Raw genomic sequence first — 21,003 nt, forward strand, 5'->3', positions numbered from 1 at the left:
CTTTAAATTAGCAAACCTGTTGAAATTGCAGTACAGTTAAAATCTGGCTGAAAATATCGTGCAAAATACAGTGTAAGCAATTTATTTTTTTACCTATCTCTGTGGATGACTTTATCATTTAAGTTAGGCAATGTTTTTCTATCGCCTTCAGTTAAGTATCCAGCTGCTTCTTCAGAAGACCTGGGGACTCCTGGGTGAGTGTGAATCTCTCTCCCGCCCTCCAGAAGCTCGGAAGTAAAGACAAGCGACCCGCTGAGATAGCCGTGGTGCTGTGCTGCTGGGAGGACTGGCTATGCAGGGAAACTCCGCCGCCGCCAACCACTCACGCGGGTGAGGGGCGAACCGGGAACGAATACCGGCGGCTCTCCCGGAGCCACCCCGCCCGGAGAGCGAGGAAAACCTCTCGACGAGGGTGGGATTCGAACCCACGCGTGCAGAGCACAATGGATTAGCAGTCCATCGCCTTAACCACTCGGCCACCTCGTCGGGCGCAGGCCGGGCGCGCTCAGACTCTTCACCCCGCGGTCGGTTCTGCAGTGATCCGCGAGACTGCGTTTCCTCTGGCCTGGTGCGGACTTGATCCTCACGACCGTACCCCCGGTCAGGTGTTTCCAGGTCCCTTCACGGCACCCGGCGGGCTGAGGGGAGCTGTGCGTGCACCTGTCGGCCGCCCCGCCTGCGCGCCGCTGCGCCCTCCGCTCCGGGAAGGGCTGGGACCCCCTAGGATGTGCCCCAAACGCGTGAGCGGGCGCGCCGCGCCTGCCTGTCTCTCCTGTTCGCTTCCTGGGGCTTGGCACCTGCACGGGACAAGTCGCCTGCAGCAAAAGCTGAGCGCAAGCGCCCGGACGAGCCCGCGCTGGCGCCGGAGTGAACCGGGATCCTAGCGAGGCTGACTCCGCGTGGCCGCCTCCGCACCGGGGACGGCGGGGGTCGGAGACCCGGGATCCGGGGTGCAGCGTGCCCCGGGCGGGTGCCCCATCCCGCTCCCCGGGGGCTTCGGGAGGCCACCTCGCCGGCTCCCTCTCCAGCGCTCTCCCCACCTCCGTGGTGTTTCTTCCCAAGGGAAACTTGACAACTCCGGTAAACCCAGCATCAAGAAACCCCTTTCACTCACCAGGCTTCTGTGCTTTTCTGTATGTCGTGCAGGATTCTGGAGAGAAATGGGAAGATGAGATTCTTACTTGCCAAGATGCTCTCTTCCTTCCCATGAAGCCTCTACCTCTATTCTTAGCTTTGGCACAGGAGACCCTCTTCTCTCCCTGTCATGTTCCTTTACTGAATTTCATAAACTCACCTCCAGCATACACCATCCATCATGGGAAACTCACCTACAATCCACAGATTAGAGCACTAAGGATTTATTCATTTAGTGAGTCAAACAACCATATTATCGGTTGTTATGATTTTCCTTAAGCCTTGAGTTAGGACTCCCGTTTTGTTCAAATCAATTAGGTTCACTTCTTGTGTGTCCCTCTTTATAGTTCCCAGGAAACCCAATTTATACCGGTGACTTCAGAACTATTTCTCAATACAAATTTTGAGTCGGAAATTTCCCTGTTAGATTAACAAAGGTTATTTATTTATTTATTTATTTTTTACTGTTTTCCCTCCGATGCTCCCCAGGGGGCAGGGATCATAGTTCATTATTCATCACATTACATCCGGAGAGTAGTAGGCACAGACAATAGCTATTCTTGAGTGAATGAATGAAACAAATCTGTATTTTAATAAAAAAACTACTAAACATCAAAAAGCAAGGTACACAGAGAGACTGTTTTCAATTATTTCAGTTTGTTGGACTCATAAGTAACACTGCAGGGCTGCTGTAAGGATTGAATGAATATGCAAAGTGCTTTAAAATGCCTGGCACTTGGAATCACCATTGGTTGACAAAGCTTTGCATTATCATTATTATCCCTAAGAAAAGAGAACCAGCAGAGAAAAAAACGAACCAGTAATATATGCAGGCAATCCACAGAAGTAGGAAACAACCAGACAATAAACATCCTTAAATTTCATATACATGATTTCATATACATGAAATTAACCACTTCATGTATATTTAAAGTATGCTAATTAAAATAGTAATAAATTCTCCCTTCCATCAGATTGACAAATATTTATAAAATTAATAATAACAAATCTGGGCCAGATGTTGGAAAGCATGTTTTGAAATGCTGCGGTGAGAATATAAACTGGCAGAAACACATTAAAAAATAATCTTATAAGTCCTATTAAAATTTAAAAACTTACATCCTTATTCCCTTCTTAAAACCCAACTATCAAATGGAGGTGGGAGGGATGCAAGTTCAAGTGTAGTATGCACAGTCTTGTTATTATTATTATTTTAAATACATATGAAGGTAGATCAATAAATAGTTTTAGATAATATCAGTGAGGCCCATTTAGCCTCAGCCTCAATTGCACGAAGGCTCAAATTCAGACTTTTCTTGATACCTCCAAAGTACATGATACATACAATTATTGTATATTTATTTGGTGTTAACGGAGTTCATCTTTCAGTATAATTATTTCAAATATATCCCAATTTTTAGAATCTTCCTTTTGTATTTATTTTGATGTGCTGTAAGACTAAAAAAAGTGGAAATTGCCCTGGGCCTTTTACAACTTTGGAAAACCATGATGGGCACTGACATCAAAAATACCTGCAAGAAATGACATATCAGATAAAGGGCTAGTATCCAAGATCTATAAAGAACTTATCAAATTCAACACCCAAAGAACAAATGATCCAGTCAGGAAATGGGCAGAAGACATGAACAGACATTTTTCCAAAGAAGAAATCCAAATGGCCAACAGACACATGAAACAGTGCTCAACATCACTCAGCATCAGGGAAATTCAAATCAAAACCTCAATGAGATACCACCTCACACCAGTCAGAATGGCTAAAGTTAACAAGTCAGGAAACGACAGATGTTGGCGAGGATGCAGAGAAAGGGGAACCCTCCACTGTTGGTGGGAATGCAAGCTGGTGCAACCACTCTGGAAAACAGTATGGAGGTTCCTCAAGATGTTAAAATAGAGCTACCCTACAACCCAGCAATTGTACTACTGGGTATTTACCCCAAAGATACAGATGCGGTGACCCAAAGGGGTACATGCACCCTGATGTTTATAGCAGCAGTGTCCACAAGAGCCAAACTATGGAAAGAGCTGAGATGTCCATCGACAGATGAATGTATAAAGAAGATGTGGTATATACATATAATGGAATATTACTCAGCCAACAGAAAAGATGAATACTTATCATTACATCCATGTGGATGGAACTGGAGGGTATTATGCTAAGTGAAATAAGTCAATCAGAGAAAGACAATTATCATATTATCTCACTCATATGTGGAATTTAAGAAACAAAATGAGGATCATAGGGAAAGGGAAGGAAAAATAAAATAAGATAAAAACAGGGAGGCAAACCATAAGAGACTCTTAATCACAGGAAACAAACTGAGGGTTGCTGGAGGGGGGCGGATGGGGTAACTGGGTGATGGACATTAAGGAAGGCACGTGATGTAATGATAATGAGTACCGGATGTTATATACAACTGATAAATCACTGAACTCTATCTCTGAAACTAATAATACACAATACGTTAATTGAATTGAAACAAAATTAAAAAAAATCTGCAAGAAGTACATCATTTAGACGTTATTTTAATGTCATTTACCTTGCCTTTGTAAAGATATCCAATAAATGATTAAGAAAAGTTACCATTTGTAGAATATTTATAAATAAAAATGCAAAAGAAATGCTTTAAAAAATCATCATTTTAGGGGCACGTGGGTGGTTCAGCCATTAAGCGGCTGCCTTCAGCTCAGGTCATGATCCCAGGGTCCTGGGATCAAGCTCCGCATTGGGTTCCCTGCTCAGCAGGAAGCCTGCTTCTCCCTCTCCCACTCCCCCTGCTTGTGTTCCTGCTCTCGCTAACTCTCTCTGTCAAATAAATAAATAATCTTTAAAAAAAATCATTTTACAACTGTTAATACATAATGAATGTAGGAAGTAATAATCAATGGTTGAAGAAACCACTGGGTGGAAGGCAAAGGGGTGGACCAGCTGATAATATTGAACCCAGTGAACAATCTTAGCATAATTAGAAGTGGAAAAACCTAAGTTATATGCCACCTGATATGATACTAGAGGAAATACATAGTGAAACTTTTTTTTTAAAGATTTTATTTGAGGGATGCCTGGGTGGCTCAGTCGGTTAAGCGGCTGCCTTCGGCTCAGGTCATGATCCCAGGGTCCTGGAGTCAAGCCCCACGTCGGGCTCCTTGCTCAGTGGGGAGCCTGCTTCTCCCTCTCTCTCCCTCTGCTTGTGCTCTCTCTGTCAAATAAAATAATAAAAAAAAAGATTTTATTTGAGAGAGGGAGTGAGCATGAGCAGGGGGAGGGACGGGGGAGAGGGAGAAGCGGACTCTCCACTGAGCAGGGAGCAGGACCTAAGCCCAGGACCCCAGGATCATGACCCAAGCCAAGGGCAGATGTTTAGCCAACTGAGCCACCCAGGCACCCCTTACATAGTGAAACTTGTAATGAATTCTAGCTGAGAACAACTGAATGTGAATCCAACAAAACTTCCATGTGTAATGACCAGTTTATAAGAGATATGGAGAGTAGAAAACACATTGATACCACAAGGATAAAATCAACCAAACTTGGAACATAAGAGATTCTACAGGACAGATCACCCAGTTACATAAACAAGTGAATGGCACTAAAAAAATAAAAGAGGCAATGTTACACGGTGAGAATTTTAAGAGATTTTATCAACCATAAGCAATGTGCGGACCTTATTTGGATTATGAATCAAATCAACTATAAAAAGGCATCTTTACAAAACTGAGAAAATCGAACTTGGATTGAGTATTAGTATTAAGAATTTTAGTTAGGGGTGCCTGGGTGGCTCAGTTGGTTAAGTGTTGGATTCTTGAATTTGGCTCATGTCATGATCTCAGGGTTGTGAGATTGAGCCCCACATTGGGCTTCAAGCTGGGTGTGGAGTCTGCCCGAGATTCTCTCTCCCTCTGCCCCTCCGTAAAAAAAGAAACATTAGAAAAAAAAGAATTTGAGTTAAATTTTTTAGATGTGGTAAAGTTATTGAAATTACTTTTTTAATGTCTATCTATTAGAGGTATATACTGAAATATTTAAAAGATCAAACTGCATGATGCTTGAAAATAGCTTGAAATACTTCAGAAAAAAATGGGGAGGGATGAATGAAATAAGAATAGTGTGTGTTAATCATTGCTGAACCAGGCTGAGATGGACGTGGACATTCAGTATACTATTCTCTCTAACTTTATGCAAGTTTGAAAGTTTTAATAATACAAATTAAAAGAATTTGTTTGATGCAGGTCTTTTGGTTGTCAACTCCTGGTTTTTATTTGTAACTGTGGTCAGGGCACCTGGTGGCTCAGTTGGTTGAGCATCAAACTCTTGATTTCAGCTCAGGGTGTGATTTCAGGGTTGTGAGAGGGAGCCCCACCCCAGCTCTGCTTGCTCGGAATAGAGTCTGCTTGGAGTTCTCTCTCTCCCCCTGCCCCTCCCACCCCGCTCCCTCTCTTAAATAAATAAATATTTGTAAACGGTGGTAAAAAGCTCCCATTCTTAAAGGTTAGTTTGATGAGTGCACAACTCTAGACTGACAATTTTTATTTCAATACTTCTAAAATAGATTTCCCTTTTCCTGGATTGTATAATGAAATTAAGGTTCTTGTTAACATTTTAATTGTTCCTCCTTTGCAGGAGATCTGCCCACTTTCTCTGGCTGATTTCAGATCTCTTTGGTGTAACATACTTTCAATAGGAGGTGTGAAGATATAGTTGTTCACTTTACCTTGCTCGTGATGCACTGTGCTTTCTGAATCTTTTATGCATGAAAATTCCTCTCCAGTTCTGGGAAATCCTCAGCTATTATGTTTTCAAATATTACCTCGTCTACATTTTTCTCTTTTATTCCTGGCTCTCATTATATATACTTCAGAATTTATTACTTGATCCTACATCTCTACTGTGTTATTTTATCCATCTTCTGTGGCTGTGTTATAAACTACCCCAAAACTCGGGGGCTTAAAACAACACCCCACTTATTTTCTCACAGTTCTATGGGGTGGGTAGGGCTCAAGTGGGCTGTATCATCCCTTCTCTCTGCATCATCACTTCATTGTACTCCACTGGTCAGAGCAGCTCAGATTCTAGGTTTAGAGGAATAAATTAGACTCCACCCCCTGATGGGAAGAGGTGCAAATGACCTGTGGTCAGGTTCATCTGTTACAGCTTGCTTTGAATGTTCCATGTTCTTAACTATTTTTGCTGTATTCTGGATCAGCATTTTGGCTTTATCTCTCAATGTAGTAATTCTTTCTTCGGCTGTAGCTAATATGCTGTTTAGTCTTACCTATTCAGAATTTTTAATTTCAACTATTGTATCTTTATTTCTTGAGTTCTAAATGTTGTATCATTCTATTCATTCTTCTTGCATACTCTGTATCCTTAATTTATTGATACATATCCTACATAGCTATTCTTTATCTTGTATCTTAAAATTTCAACATCTGCAGTTCCTTAGGTCTATCTATATATGTCACATTTTGTATCTGCTGAACCATAGGCATCGTGGTTTATCTTCTTGTGTGTGTAGTCATCCTTACTGTTGAGCTGGTTGTGTGATCTTTTTTTTTTAAGATTTTATTTGTTTATTTGACAGAGAGAGACACAGCGAGAGAGGGAACACAAGCAGGGGGAGTGGGAGAGGGAGAAGCAAGCATCCGCGGAGCAGGGAGCCCGATGCGGGGCTCAATCTGGAGACCCTGGGATCAGGACCTGAGCCAAAGGCAGACGCTTAACAACTGAGCCACCCAGGTGCCCCCTGGTTGTGTGATCTTAATATGAATGAGTCCTGCAGGCCTAATTTGGGGAAGTTTTCTGTCAAAGAGGGTATGTTTCTACTTCTTCCCAGAACTGGGGACAAAGCTGACCCTGAGCCATCTGCGTCCCACTGTAGGTTTCAGCTCATAACAAGCGTCAGGCTCTGCTCTTCCACATCCCCAGTCTTATGACATGAAATCACTCATCCCTACAGTTCCGTCAGCACCTGGCTTCAGGATAACCTGCTCCTGGACTGACCCAGGTGTGTTTCCTATACTGCTTGTTCCCAGCTGCTCTGACTCCCAGGCACTCCGAGCAGGGCTCCCACATCTAAAGCTTGGATCACTAATTGCCCTGACCTGGGCTCCAGGTGCTCCCGAATTACTGTAGAGCCAGATAACATTTATTTGTTTTCAGTGACCCCTTAGAGAATTCTCCAACTCTTTGTGAGACTGGAAATGTCACAATGGATGTACTATTCAAGGACTAATGGTTGGGAAGTAGGACTTTCTAATCAGTCATAATTGGCGAAGATTAAAAAGAAAAAAAAAAAAACAAGAACCAAAAGGCACAACCAAATCATTGAAAATGGACAGCCCTGTCATGAGAAGCGATGGTTTTCAATCAATAAAGAACGCCACAGATGAAATTCGTGAACATATAATAGACTGGAAGGAGATGTTTTGCAACTAAGACTGACAAGAAATTAATATATACTATATAAAAGACCCCTTGCAAAAGAGCAATTAAAAAACAAAAATTTAAAAATAAAAAATACCACCTGGCTGTCTCAGTTGCTAAAGCACGCGACTCTTGATCTCAGGGTGGTAAGTTCAAGCCCCACGTTGGCTGTAGAGATTGCTTTAAAAAAAAAAATCTTATTAAAAAAATAAAATACCACCAGAAAAAGAGGCAACACAAAAGAAAAATGGGACAAGGAAATGAATCAGAAAAGTAATGCCTAAATGACTTATAATATTAAGAGATGTTGAACCTCACTAGAAATCAGAGAAATGCAAATCAGGAAGAGTAACACAAAATCCTGCCTACATAGGAATGGCGCAGACCATAAAGGTGGAGAACAGCAGGTGTTGTTAAAGATGCTGGGAAATGGAAACTTCTATGTGCTTCTGGCAGGAGGGAAATCACCACAGCTGTCCTCCAATGCCAACTTGCAAAACCTAGTGCATGGGAATGCAAACTGGTGCAACCACTCTGGAAAACAGTATGGAGGTTCTTCAAAAAGTTGAAAATAGAGCTACCATACAATCCAGCAGTTGCACTACTGGGTATTTACCCCAAAGATACAAATGTAGGGATCCGAAGGGGTACGTGCACCCCAATGTTTATAGCAGCAATGTCCACAATAGCCAAACTGTGGAAAGAGCCAAGATGTCCATCGACAGATGAATGGATAAAGAAGCTGTGGTATATATATACAATGGAATATTATGCAGCCATCAAAAGGAATGAGGCCTTGCCATTTGCAACGATGTGGATGGAACTGAAGGGTGTTATGCTGAGTGAAATAAGTCAATCAGAGAAAGACATGTATCATACGACCTCACTGATATGAGGAATTCTTAATCTCAGGAAACAAACTGAGGGTTGCTGGAGTGGTGGGGGGTGGGAGAGATGGGGTGGCTGGGTGATAGGCATTGGGGAGGGTATGTGCTATGGTGAGCGCTGTGAATTGTGCAAGACTGTTGAATCACAGATCTGTACCTCTGAAACAAATAATGCAATATATGTTAAGAAAAAAAAGAAGATAGCAGGAGGGGAAGAATGAAGGGGGGTAAATCGGAGGGGGAGACGAACCATGAGAGACGATGGACTCTGAAAAACAAACTGAGGGTTCTAGAGGGGAGGGGGTGGGAGGATGGGTTAGCCTGGTGATGGGTATTAAAGAGGGTACGTTCTGCATGGAGCACTGGGTTGTTATGCACAAACAATGAATCATGGAACACTACGTCAAAAACTAATGATGTAACATATGGTGATTAACAGAACAATAAAAATTTAAAGAAAAAAAAACCTAGTGCAATCAAGTATCACATGGCCGCTGTAACAAATTACCACAAACTCTGGGTGGCATACAGCAATACACACTTATTCTCTTACACTTTTAGAGGTGTTGGTGGGGCTGCACTCCTTCCAGAGGCTGCAGGGAAGAATCTGTTTTGTTTAATTTTCCAGTTTTTAGAGCTGCACTGTTTTCATTTCTGAGCCCGCGGTTGCTTACTGTGCATTCAAAGCCGCAGGGCAGCGTCCACCTTCAGTATACACACTGTCTTCTTCTTTGCCTTCCCCTCATGGAAGGACAGGGGTGATTACATTCAGGGCCCATCCAGAGAACCCAGGATGACTTTCCCAGCGCAGAACCCCTACCTCCATCACGTCTGCATTCTCTTGCTGTCCGAGCCAACACTCACAGGCTCCAGGGACTGAGATCTGCATGCATTTGAGGGCTGTGTGATCTCGTTGACCACAGCATGTGTATTTTTGGACCCTGGGTGTATCTCCCAGCGCAATTCTCCCTCAAATCTTCAGGGAAAACTTTACAAAGATGCTTTCTGTAAGCAGGCATGGCGTCTAATTATAAGCCTTTAAATCTGGTCCTTATCCCTCTTCTTTTCTGGTCTCTGCTGTTTTCATTCTAAATACTATGAACGAGTGAGTTCTCCCACTAAACACCAGAGTATTTGGGCACGGTGCTGTCACTCATCCATGCGAGGCAGTCTCCAGATATGATCATTACACAACACCAGCTACGAAGTATTCAGCTGGAAATGCACGACCTGAAACTAATCATGAGAAAACTAGTCACACCCAAAACGTTCTATTAAAAAAAAAAAAAAAAAAAGTTGTGGAAATGTTCCAGATTAAAGAAAACTACAAGAGGCCTACTAAATGCAATGCCTGACCTCAGACTAGACGCTGTACCAGAAGGAAATCGGGTCAGTTGGTCAAATTAGCATGCCGACTGTAGATGAAACACAGCCACTGTGTCAAGTGTTAAATTCCCCGCCGTTCCTCACAGCACCTGGTTACGGAGCAAAGCACGTGAGGATAACTGAACAGGACGGACTGCAGCTTACTCTCGAATCAGAGAAAGGGGAAGCAAAGGTTCAAGCAAATGGAGTAAAATATAATATATTATATCACAATGGATAAATCTGTGTTAAAGGCATACGGGCATTTTTGTACTATTTTTATTTTTTATTTTTCAATTTTTTAATAAGTTTGAAATTGTTTCAGAGGCAGAGAGAGACTGCACCGGATGCTCCAGAGACATCGGCGGCTGGGAGCTTGGGCTGGACCGGGCCAACTCTTTAAAGTAGAAGCCCCCCCCCCATGTCCCCACAAACCATCCAAGGAACCAGTGATTCTTCATGACTGCCGAGGTCCCCACGGGCTGGTCGTGGGGAAGCAGGAGCCAGGGCTGTCTGGCTTGCTCACCTGACACCGAAGCAACAGTCCCACCCATCCCCCCCACGAGCCCCGCACAGCGCGGGCCGCCAGGGGTTGCGGACAGGGACACCTGTCACCCGGGCTCGCGTTCCCAGCTTGTCCTTGTGATCAATGCAGGACACCGTGAGCCCGCGGGGACGTTCCCTGCCACCAGCACGGGGCGTTCAGTGGCCGTTTTCGGCTCCCGGAAACGGAGATGGCGTGAGGGTCTCGGTCCCGGGAGGCGCGGGGGGCGCGGGCCCCCTCCGCTCCACCCCGCTGCGCCACCACCTGCCGCGGCTTCCCGGGGCTTCTCCGCGCAGAAAGCAGGAAATGCGGCTGGAAAGCGCGAGGCCACACACTGTCTCTTCAGCCTCCTTCCTCTGAAATCTCATTCTGTGGCTTTTTGGGTTTTTTGTTTTGTTTTGCTTTTTTCGAAGCCAGTGCGCAGCCTGTTTCGCACATGAGGAAGTCTGCGTTCACATTTTCTCTGCAATTCACCAGATCTTTCAGAGGCGAAGAAATAATGATTATAAATCACGAAAGGAATCCAAAGTACCGGAGGCGCAGTCGGGGGTGTAGCTCAGTGGTAGAGCGCGTGCTTAGCATGTACGAGGTCCCGGGTTCAATCCCCGGCACCTCCACCAGTTTTGAGAGGATGCGCTTGTCACCGTCACACACCCCCCCCCCTCGTTTCTCCCGCCAAACCTGCCGCCTTCTCTCCTTCCGTTTTCCACCTGTAGTGACACCCAATGTCTGTACCGAGAACGCTGCCACCACCACAGCGGTCCTGGACCCTGTGCAACAGAAAACACCAGACCCTCGGCCTCGTTGACTTTCTTCTGAATTTGAAAAGCTCTCGGGCAAAGAACACCCTGGAGGTGGAACAGCAGAAGAAGATCGCATTGATTTTTTTTTCCTTCTGAACTTGCGAACTACTTTACCCTTTTGAGTCACCAGACATGGACCGAGCAAGCCCCAGTCATAACTGTGGGATTTTACGCACACGAGGGACAATGAAGTGCTGTCACCGTATGCGGCGCCTTCCGAGCCCAGACTGCATGATCGAGACTGAATGAAGATTGTCGGCTGAAGGGACCCAGAGTCTCTGCCTCTTAAATAAATATCTCTTCAGTCAAAATAAATGACATGTCAGGCTCATTTTAGAAATCACTAGAGGGCAATTTCCACTGCCCCCAAACCAACAAGCAGCCCACAAGTAACACCTGCATATCCTAGCCAATTCAAAAATCAAAGCTGATTTGCCAGTCTGCAATATTACTTGAATATATACTATGAGAGAGAGCCATCACTTTAAATTTATTAATTTCTAGGGATTATTTCTTATTCTGGAAGATAATTCTGTGTAATATATATTGTTAGGAGACTTTTGCGATCTCTACCACCTATTTAAGTCTCTTTAAGGTATTTTGTGTCAAACGGATTTAAAATTCTTTATGACAAGACAAGGATGTCTATTATCTTCATTACTATTTAATGCTGTGATGGAAGTATTTCTTTTTCTTTCTTTCTTTCTTTCTTTTTTTTGGGGGGGGGAGAGAGGTGGGGAAAGGGGCAGAAGGAGAGGGGGAGGGAGAGTTTTAAGCAGGCTCCACACCCAGAGCTGCGCCAGATGTGGGGCTCCATGCCTGGCTCAATCTCAGGACCCTGAGATCAAGACCCTGAGATCATGATCAAAGCCAAAATCAAGAGTCTGAACCTTAACCGAATGAGCCACCCAGGTAGGTGCCTCTGTGATGGAGGTATTAATCAAGGCATTCAGACATGAAAAAATAGAGGATTAAGTATTGGATAGTAAGTGATAAAGCTATCTCCATATATCTTGGTAGGATTATACATCTGTAAATCATCTCTCAAAGTGGAAAAGCTACTACAAATAGAGAATTTGGAGGATCTAGTTGTAAAACCAACACAGACTCACACGCAATAGTCCAACCTTTGGAGGTTTTTGGATAGCAACTCATTATTTTGAAAGCTGACCAATGAAGGAAACAAATCAAGTGTTTATCCTATATGAATAATATGGGATTTTTAAAAAAGATTTTATGGATTTATTTGAGAGAGAGGGACAGCATGAGAGGGGGGAGGGGCAGAGGGAGAAGGAGAGGCAGACTCCCTGCCCCAACAGGGAGCCAGACAGGGTGCTCGATCCCGGAACTCCAGGCTCACAACCCCAGCTGAAGGCAGGTGCCTAACTGACTGAGCCACCCAGGCGCCCCTGGACTGTTTTTAAGATAAACATATAGTTGATAAGACAAAGATTTTCTCCAAAGAAGAGTCACAGCTGATAAATGCAGGAGGAATAATTAAAATTAGAGTCAACATTTTACAGCAGATATAATGCATCCAGGTCACAATCATCAATGGTGGCTACAACCATGAGGAGAAATTGGATGGGGAACTCTGGAATGGACGGAATATGTTGACATCACCTAAAACCAACGATTAATGCCATGACACTATAAGTAAGAGAACTACACATCATGTGCGTCCGGATGCAGTGAAATAGAACATACCCAACCCCACCAATGAAACACCTGAGTTAAAAAATTAATGCTTTATCCAGTCAAACCAATGGAGCCATCTATTGACAGTAAGTATTGGGAATACAAGAATCTGTTTAATAACACATGCAATCAGCCAGATACAGGGTGTGAAAAATTCTCCTGGGTAAACTGACCATCAGGGGGGAAAAGGAGGTAGAACTGATACAGATGAAATGACATACAAGGAGATTAAATGCAACATGTTTGGATCTGGATTCAAACAAAATAAATGGAAAATGAAACAACTGAACATGAACTGAGCATCAGATTATATTAAGAAGTTTCTTTAATTCTGCTGGGTGTGATACTATTATGGTAATGTTTTTAAAAGTTATCCATGTGAAAATATTTATGGTTGACATTAATATAATGTTTGGAATTTGGTTTGTTTTCCAGGGGGAAGCAAAAATAAAAAGTGAAAGATGGTAAAAATTGAACAAGAACAACAAAGTGATGGTTAAATGCTGAAACTGTGTGACTGAATGCAGCTGTATTCATTATAGTATAAGCTCTATTTTAAAATGTCTGAAACAGAGGTGCCTGACTGGCTCAGTTGTATGACTCTTGGTCTTGGGATTGTGAGTTCAAGCCCCCACATTGGGGGTAGAGATTATATATATATATATATAAAAAATCTTAAAAATAAAATAAAATGTCCAAAACAGAAAGTTAAAAATCAAAAAAATATATTACATTTAATATTTATGTTATTTACATTATAAATCTAAATGTATTTTTAATTTAATTTTCATTTTTCTCAAAGAAATGGGCAGAAGACATGAACAGACACTTCTCCAAAGAAGACATCCAAATGGCCAACAGACACATGAAAAAGTGCTCAACATCACTCATCCTCAGGGAAATACAAATCAAAACCACAATGAGATACCACCTCACACCAGTCAAAATGGCTAAAATTAACAAGTCAGGAAACGACAGATGTTGGCAGGGATGCGGAGAAAGGGGAACCCTCCTATACTGTTGGTGGGAATGGAAGCTGGTGCAACCACTCTGGAAAACCTATGGAACCTATGGAGGTTCCTCACACAGTTGAAAATAGAGCTACCATACGATCCAGCAATTGCACTACTGGGTATTTACCCCAAAGATCCAAGTATAGGGATCTGAAGGGGTACGTGCACCCCACTGTTTATAGCAGCAATGTCCGTAATAGCCAAACTGTGGAAAAAGCCCAGATGTCCATCAACAGATGAATGGATAAAGAAGATGTGGTACACACACACACACACACACACACACACACACACACACACACACACTGGAATATTACTCAGCCATAAAAAATGATTTGCAAATCATGTGGATGGAACTAGAGGGATTTATGCTAAGTGAAATAAGTCAATCAGAACAAGGCAATTATCAGATGATCTCACTGATATGTGGAATTCGAGAAACAAGACAGAGGACCATAGGGGAAGGGAGGGAAAAATGAAACAAGACGAAACCAGAGAGGGAGACAAACCGTAAGAGACTCTTAATCTCAGGAAACAAACTGAGGGCTGCTGGAGTGGAGGGGGGTGGGAGGGATGGGGTGACTGGGTGATGGACATTGGGGAGGGTATGTGCTATGGTGAGCGCTGTGAATTGTGTAAGACTGATGAATCACAGACCTGTACCTCTGAAACAAATAACACATTATATTTATATGTTAATTAAAAAAAATTTTTTTAAATGTCCAAAACAGAAAGTTAAAAATGTTTGCATTTAATATTTATGTTATTTATATTATACATTTAAATATATTTTAAATTTAATTTTCATTTTTCTCAAAGAATGGCTTCTGTTTCTTGAAAATCATTGCAGTGTAGTTTTTTAATTAGGCATAATTTACAAATAAAAATTGTAATACATTTAAAATGGGGGTATAGGTGGCTCAGTCAGTTGTGGAGCCAACTCTTGACTTTGACTCAGGTCATGATCTCAGGTTTGTAAGATCAGGCTCCATTCTCTGTGGGGAGTCCGCTTGAGATTCTCTCCCTCTCCCTCTGCCCTTCCCCCACCCCTCTCTCAAATAAATAAATAGTTCTTTAAAAATGTACAATGTGGTGATATATGTACAACGTAAATCAAAACTACAATGAGATACCATGTCGCACCTGTTAGGATGGCTATTATTTTTAAAAAGATAACAAACGTTGGTGAGAATGTGGAGAAATTAGAACCCTTGTGTACTGTCTGTGAGAATGTAATGGAAAACAGTAGGGATGCTCCTCAGAAAAAGGAAAAACAAAACTCCAAAATGATCCAGCAATCCCTCTTTTGGATACATATTCCAAAGAACTGAAAACAGGATTTTGAAAAGACATCTGATAGTCAAGATACGGAAATCACCAAAGCATCCACTGACAGATGAATGGATAAAGAAACTCTGGCGCATACACAAAAATATTGTTCACCCTTAAAAAAAAAAAAAAAAAGGAAATCCTGCCATTTGTGACAACAGGGATGGACCTGGAAGACGCTGCTAAAGGAAATAAGCCATCCTGAAGGACAATTCCTGCATGAGGCAGCTGTGGGCAACAGTCAAACTCATGGAAGCAGAGAATGTGGTCGGGACTTCCAGGACCTGTGGAGGGGAGGAGAGAGCGAGCTACTGCTCGGTGAGTGTAAGGTTTCAGCTGTGCTAGATGAATATGACAGAAGTCGGCCCACAGTTAGCAAGAAGGTATCCTGCACTTCAGAGTTTAAGAGGGTAGGTCTCTCTCTCACACACACTCAAAAAACAAAAGGACACAAAGAAACGTTGGGAGGTAGTGCATATGTTGCAACCTTGTGTGTGGTGATGGTATAATGGGTATTTGCTTATGTCCAAACTCATCACACTACACACATCGAGTATGTGTAGCTCTTTGTCCATCAAATATACCTCAATGTAGGCGTTAAATCTGAGTAATGTCAAGAGCTGACAGGTTTATTATTGATTTGTGGTTGTTCTTTGAATATTCTAGAAATTATTTCACTTTTTAATGAAATTTTAATTATTGCAAGTAACTTCTCCCACTCCGTTGTTGTATTAGGTTAGGTGGTGCTCATATATATGTGGTGTAGTGTGATGGCCTGACGGATGAAGGGGGATGATAGAGGTTCTGGCTCCAGGCTGATCGCCTGAGACCAGGAGCCCTGAAGGCAGGAGCTCAATGTCCCAGCTCCCACAGTCAGGCAGAGAGGAGGTGAACCCAACCTTCTGCCTTTTGGTTCGAGTCTGGCCTTCAACAGATTGGATTATGCCCAGCCATATCAGGGAGGGCTATCTGCTTTACTCAGTCTACCAATTCCAACGGGAATCTCTCCTGGAAGCAGGCACAGGCACACCCAGAGATGTTTAATCGGACATCTGGGCGCTGATGGCCCAGTGAAGTTGTCAGAAAAGCCAATCATCACAGTCATCGATGTGTTCATTTTTGCTAAGGTATCCTGAGTCTTTAACAATCTTTAGTTTCTTTATAACTAAAGAATACACTTAAACTAAATGTTTAGTTTTGATGTATTATAATTTATCTATCACATCGTTCAACCTCCCCGACTGTACCTGAGTCTTTTTTTTTTTTTAAGATTCTATTTTTCTACTTATTTGACAGAAACAGAGAGAGCAAGCACAAGCAGGGGGAACAGAGGCAGAGAGAGAAGCAGATTCCCCTCAAGGCAGGGAGCCCAATGCGGGGCTCCGTCCCAGGACCCTGGGATCACGACTCCAGCCAAAGGCAGACGCTCAACCACTGAGCCACCCAGGCGCCTGCTGTGCGTGAGTCTCGTGCGCTGACACATGCGATGGTAATGAAATTATCGTGATGATGGGGCAGCTAATTCACTGTGTACTTAATAGGGAAGAAGGAGGTCTTGGATTGCTCTCATTAAAACTGGGTCACGTTGGTAATTACTATGAAAGAACAGAACCCAAATATCAGCCATAAAAACATGATAATAACTTCTTTGCCTGCTGGAAGGGCAACCGGAGTGGAGCAAATAGGAAGAGCAAGTTTATGCATCCAGCCCCCTCTTGCTTGAGACACCTTTTCCCTTCAGAACGGGTTCTTGTGATTGAGGAAGCCCTGCTCTACCCTCCACTGGGAATCCAACCTACCAGAGCTGATGTATGCCCTGTGGTACATATTATTTACAAGCAGTTGGCTTCAAAGGAAACTGGGAAGAAGGGAAACTAGAATGAAGGCCCCCCTGCAGCAGAGATCAAAGTGTTACTGCAAGATAAATGACCGAGTGGGGTTTACACCCATGCATTATTCTGCCCTCCCAGCACAGCTGGTGCATCCACATCCAAGGTCCTAGCATGGGAGGCAGTGTGGCTTCCCTTCAGCATCTACACTTCTTCTTCAGACTGGATGAAGAAAGGCGTTTAAGTTACGTGTAAATGTTCACTGTCATATGTCACAGAACACAAGAACAGCCATGAGCGTAGATGGCCCGTGTGGCATCAGTCTTCAGCTCGTTCAGTGATACTCCTCTCAGGTCAACAGCTGTTACACCAGAGCAGCTGTAGTCTATCGAAAAGAAAATTATGGGAGAGTAATTGAAAGCAGATTTTTTTTCCTCAGCCAAAAGGGAGAAAACTTTCATCATGTGATGGCAGACAGGACCTAGAGTAAACAGACGCTGAAGACTCATGCGAAAGGATAAATTAAATACACGGAGGCCCTTGCAGGGATCAGAAGCCTACTCGGTCGGTATCCACATCTAGCCTGCTGACCAGCTAATGGGTGGAATGATACATCGATAATCAATAAATATGCAGGCATGTAAGTCTGTATTTAACTGCCTGTACTTCTATTTCAGAGTTGCCAAGGGGACAAAGCCTAAAGCCTTGTTTTGTTTACAGAATTCAGGTCATGCCTTGACCTTCGAAGGGGCCAATGGAAAAAGGAACTGCTGGGGGGGGTCCTGTCCAATTTGGGTCCTCCAAAAGGATGCCTTCACTCCAAGACTAACCACATCCCCCTGATAGGTATTCCTGAATCTTCTGATCGTTGACAAAAAATGCCAACAAAATGGCATCTTTCTATAGCTTCTTAGAGATAAACTGTGCCTGGAAGTGGGAAGGAAGCTTGAAAGTGAAAACTAGCAAGGACTTGACAAGGGGAAGGAAATAAGCCATGAACGAACAGACAGATGAGCAGCTAGAAGTTTTGCCGCCCCTTATCCCTTGGTGGGGGAGACATAAAGTAGAGATAACAAAGATAGAACTGGGATCCCATCCACGCACATTATAAACTCTCCCACCTATTAGATCCCCTCAACTACGTCTGTTCTCTCTCCAATCTTTGGTCAAAGAAAAACAAGTTTTAAACAGATTTGCATAGCTCCTTGTTCAAGACTGTGTCTTATTCAGTAAGCAGCTGAAAATTTGGCTTACAATAGGTTGTTATGTATGACAGTCAAAAAAAAAGTAGCATCTTGGTACAAGACCAGCATAAAAAGAAAAGGTATTTTAAAGTAAGTTGCTCAGACAGTTCCTGATATAAAGCTCAGAGTCTAACTGTTAAGAGAGGATGATCCAAATAGGCAAGAAAAGAGGGTAGGCTCATCTTCAGTGGTACTGCAGAGAATTCTATTTCTGGTCTCGAGCCATCACCTCCAGTCAACTGATATCTGCCTCCATGTAAACCCCATTCAGAGACTTGTTTTACAGGAAGGTTTTATAATCATTTTGTTTGTAATGAGATTTAAAGATGTTCTAAAGTATTTTTTTATGATTCTATTTTTTAAATTTTTTATCTAATTCAATTAATTAACATATAGTGTATTAGTTTCAGAGGTGGAATTCCGTGATTCATCAGTCTCATATAACACCCAGTGCTCATCACATCACCCAGTTACCGCATCCCCCCACCACTCTCCCCTCCTGCAACCCTCAGCTTGTTTCCTAGAGTTAAGAGTATCCTATGGGGGGGCGCCTGGGGGGCTTAGTCAGTTAAACAGCGGCCTTCGGCTCAGGTCATGATCCCAGGGTCCTGGCTCTCTTTTCAGCAGGAAGTCAGCTTCTCTCTCTCCCTCTGCCTGTCACTCCTCCTGCTTGTGCTCTTGCCCTCTCTCTCTGTCAAATAAATAAACAAAATCTTAAAAAGAAAAATGCTGTGTCATTAAAAAAAAGAAGAATGTCTTATGGTTTGTCTCCCTCTCTGATTTCCTCTAATTTTTCCTTCCCTTCCCCATGATCTTCTGTTTGTTTCTTAAATTCCATATGAGTGAGATCGTATGATAATTGTCTTTCTCCGATTGATTTCTTCGCTTAGCATAATACCCTCTAGTTCCATCCACATTGTTGCAAATGGCAAGGTTTCATTTTTTTGATGGCTGAGTAGTATTCCATGCTCTAAAGTATTTTCATGATTTTGATATAGTAGCTTTATAATTTTTTTAAAGATTTTATCCATTTATTTGAGAGAGAGAGAGAGAGAATGAGATAGAGAGAGCACGAGAGGGAAGAGGGTCAGAGGGAGAAGCAGACTCCCCGCCGAGCAGGGAGCCCGATGTGGGACTCGATCCAGTGACTCGATCCAGGGACTCCAGGATCATGACCCGAACGGAAGGCAGTTGCTCAACCAACTGAGCCACCCAGGCGCCCTTAGTAGCTTTATAATTTTTATTAAGTGGAGGAATTTGGCAATATTTGAACTTCCCCAGTAATTTAGTACACCTAACTTTAAACGCCCCCAATAGCTTATTTATTTAAGTACTGTAGAGCTCAGGGCAGCCTGTCCCAAAATGGACTCTATGGCATAATAATTATTTTTAACAGAAGCTACTCCGGGGAAACAGCAGGTGCAAGGACGTCTCACCCTCCTCTGGCTCCTGAAAGCAGGAAACAAATCTCTCATTTGAAAGATCCCCTCTTATCACCAGAGATAGGAAATTTAAAATAGAGACAACTGTAGAAATAAAACTTGTTACTTTTTTACTAAATCTACCTCAGCGCAAATTCCACTTAAAATCCCTCATTAATCAAGGCTCCCAAGCATCTGTTTTCTTTATCCTGTCAAGTCCTCACAAATTTATTTTGTCCAAAATAGGTCTCAATTTTATTATTGGGCCTCTGTGCGCAGGTCATAAAACTCCCTTTGTTCGCCCTGTTAATCTGTCTCAAATCAATGTAACTCTGAGCCTAGTAAGAACTTTAGCTGGAGGAAAATTTCTTTCTCAGTAACTTTAATAATTGAAGAAAGGCCTGCCAAAGGTTAAATAAGAAGCGAGAACTCTCGCTCCGACTTTCTGAAAGTGGAGATGCCGGGGATCGAACCCGGGGCCTCATACATGCAAAGCATGCGCTCTTCCGCTGAGCTACATCCCCACGGCCGAGGTACCCTTTTTTTCCCCTCAATTGTCGACCAATAGTTCTGGCTTACTGGTAAGGCGTGCGGCTAGGATTCCGCGGGTTTCTTCAATCCGCATCCACAGAAACACAATCAGTCGACTTAACAAACGCGCATTAAGTAACACCTTCCACAGTTCCCTGTACCTCCCTTTAACGTCCCTTAGCACGGCTTGTATTTGCAGATTTATGCCACTGGGTTGAATCCGCTTCATTCTCGAGTCGGGTGATTTTAGAAGGGCTGAAGCGGCGGCTGTGTCCCTCCTCATTCTACCCCAAGCCGGCAGCACAGAGCCTGCTGCCACGCAGTAAAGAGCGGTGAGGACACACCAGAGGCGCGCTCCGTTCAGGAGAGCTATGGCTGCGCAGAGAATCTCGCAGGGAAGGGTGTGGGGGCAGGAGGATTGAGAACCACATAAACAGGGAAGTTCAAGACAGTAGGACGAGTGCTCTGGCAAAGATGGCGCAGCAGACAAAAAGTATCCGCATCCTTGATCAGAAGTTGGTGGCTCCAGCAGTCTTGAAATCAGCACTTGGCCACGTGAATAAAGGACCATTTGGTGCTTGCAGCGATGGGCGGTGACGCTTCTCGGATTGCGGCCGAAGTTCTGCGCGAAGGTGGCGCGCGGACACCCCAGAGAGGTTCCCCGCACGGATTTGTTCTGCGTCGCTGGTTGTCCCGAGTTTATGCTCGCCAAGCTCGTCGCTGGGCGGGAGTGCTCGGGCCCCGGGTATCACTGTGCTCGACC

The 21,003-nt window shown here is 43.4% G+C and overlaps 3 non-coding genes across 3 annotated transcripts; 1 reads left to right on the forward strand and 2 right to left on the reverse strand.

Annotated features, from left to right (window-relative positions):
- Positions 1–404: 404 nt before the first annotated feature.
- Positions 405–486, reverse strand: TRNAS-GCU (transfer RNA serine (anticodon GCU)). The gene has a single exon. It is a non-coding gene; the product is annotated as a tRNA-Ser (tRNA).
- A 10,431-nt stretch (positions 487–10,917) lies between these two features.
- TRNAA-AGC (transfer RNA alanine (anticodon AGC)) lies at positions 10,918–10,989 on the forward strand. The gene has a single exon. It is a non-coding gene; the product is annotated as a tRNA-Ala (tRNA).
- Positions 10,990–20,161: 9,172 nt separating this feature from the next.
- TRNAA-UGC (transfer RNA alanine (anticodon UGC)) lies at positions 20,162–20,233 on the reverse strand. The gene has a single exon. It is a non-coding gene; the product is annotated as a tRNA-Ala (tRNA).
- Positions 20,234–21,003: the final 770 nt, after the last annotated feature.

The sequence above is a fragment of the Callorhinus ursinus genome, unplaced genomic scaffold (genome assembly GCF_003265705.2).
Source record: "Callorhinus ursinus isolate GAN/ISIS: 27379988/994484 unplaced genomic scaffold, GSC_fseal_2.0 scaffold109, whole genome shotgun sequence".
NCBI classification, from domain to species: domain Eukaryota; kingdom Metazoa; phylum Chordata; class Mammalia; order Carnivora; family Otariidae; genus Callorhinus; species Callorhinus ursinus.